Here is a 2,436-nt window from a genome sequence, read left to right on the forward strand (position 1 = left end):
CATTTTATTGAGATTTCATGAGCATAAATTCTCTATCAGAGTTAGAAGGCACACTCATGTGGACTTCCTGATCCTTAGTTAAATTCAGTCTTTCTAGCTCTTCTTCTAGATGTTCCCTGATTCTTCGGTGCAGGAGCTGTTGTAGATATTTCAAATTGTGTAGAGCATTGCAAGGTCAGTTATTCTCTGTGTTTTGACCAGAGAATATTCTGTAATGATCTCTCTCTCTGCTGCATAAAGAAGATTCTTAATGAGGGCATGAAAGCTACAGGTTCTGGGGGCATAAGATAAGTATTTAGAAAGCATTTTAAATTAAAATGGTTTAGGAAAATGGTACTAGTACATCGTCCTTTAAGACTCATGTGCTCACCGGGTAATTGTTTAGGTTTACAGTACTTAGCATGAACTCCTTCCTGACATTAAACTACTGTTAGCTAAACTTACTGTTAGTCAAGATATAAGAGCCACTACTGTACCTTTTGGGACAACTTGACATGCTTGTCATTATTTTTATTTCATTAACATTACATTTGTGTAAGCGTATTGATTTTTTTCTTCATTGGAAACTTGCCTCTTACCTTCCCAGACTGTGAAAGCTAGTCATCATCAAGGAAGAGAATTTTGGGTCAGATGCCGCTATAATCCTCCAGGTTTGAAGAGTGTTAAAATAAATTAATAAACTGTTTTTCCCCTCTGGTCCCAGCTCCTGGAATGACAACTATACACAAAATATTTATTTATAAATACCTAGGACATAAACTTTGGTTCATTTCCTGACTAGCTCATAACTTTTATTTAATCCATTTAAGCTCTTATGTCGACTCCTTGACTAGTTACCTCTCTTTCAGTCCAGGCATGCTTCTTCCTTAGCCTCTCCTCTGCATCTCCCTCAGTGTCTCCCTAAGTGCTTCCATCTCCTGGTTTATGTCTAGACTCTCTGGTCCATTTCTTCCTTGGTCTGTACCCCGCATTTCTCTCCATTTCTCTCTTTTATACTCTTACTACTTCACAGAATCCTTTCTTCTCTTTCTGTCAGTGTCCCACTTCCTATTTTTGCCTCAGTTCATTGGCCATCATTTTTTTTTGTTTTGTTTTGTTTTTTTTTTTTTTTTTTTTTTTTTGAGGGGTGATGTTTATAATAAATTATGACAACAAACTACAAATAGTGTCTGCCATAGGGCATAAAGTTCAAGTTTAGTAAAGTCCTGAATGACAGGCAATGTGGCTATATTTTCACTAAAGATCATGTACAAGAAGATCTGCCCAGGAAGACATGAGGAGTCAGACACATGGGTAACCAGCCATGTGGCAAATTGCAGATTAAAACAAATGGGTTATCTTAAGTTATGAGTCAGTCTAGTTATATGGCCAAAGTATCTGTAAATATAGTTTAGGTCTGAATCTTCTGTTAGCATGGGGCTGGGGAAAAGAACCAGGACCTAACTTGAACAGAAGTATCCTGTACCATCAGCAAAATAACTTGCCTTCAACTTTTGGGAGGTAAACAAGGAAAATAGCAGGGACTTTTCTTTTGGGGGGAGTCTCTTGTACTCTCTGAACAATAACTTGAACACAAAAAACTATTTATTTCCTATTAATCAACTATTACTAACCTCATTAGATTTTCAAGTCAATGGAAAAGATATTTTTGAAAACTACCTAAAAGCAAAGTACTGCATACACTCATATAGCCATGTATACTTTCAAACCTATATTCTAGCTGCTTTTTATTGTTGTTGATTTCCATGCAAAGAAAATGTATGTGGAGTTTTGAAAAACTACAGGAAAAGACAATAAAATATAGTAAGTCATAATTACAGATGGAAGAACTGCAGAACAAAGTTTTATCATGTGTATCTCTTAGCATAATGAAAATAACATGTAGCAAAGAATTTAATAAGTCAATGTTCTAGAAATAAAACAATGTAACAGTCAATGAAGTTTACAATAATATTAATATGAAACTTTTAGGATATAATAAGTGATCAATAAATATCTGTATTTTTTATCATAATTAGAAAATTCTTCATGCAATCTAATATTTAAAGAGTATATGCTTATAAGAAAAGTCGGTAATTATTAGATATTTTAACAAGCAGAAAATGACATAGAATTCTTTTTGACCTTTTCTTTCACCTAACTGGTTTGTGGGTAATCCTTTCTATTTATCAAAAGACAAAAGAAGATTTAAGCATTCATGTAAGGGTAGATAATTTACCAGTGAAAGAAAATGTCATTAACTTAGGGAATCTCCCTCTAGAGGTGTGACTTATACAGAGTTTATATTTAGAAGTATGATAATGTGATTCTTAAAAGTAAACATGAAATGGAGTTTAAAACAAGTCTTTTTTTTTTTTTTTTTTTTTTTTTTTTTGGTTTTTCGAGACAGGGTTTCTCTGTGTAGCCTTGGCTGTCCTGGAACTCACTTTGTAGACC

The sequence above is a fragment of the Mus caroli genome, chromosome 4 (assembly GCF_900094665.2).
Source record: "Mus caroli chromosome 4, CAROLI_EIJ_v1.1, whole genome shotgun sequence".
Classification (NCBI taxonomy): Eukaryota; Metazoa; Chordata; class Mammalia; order Rodentia; family Muridae; genus Mus; species Mus caroli.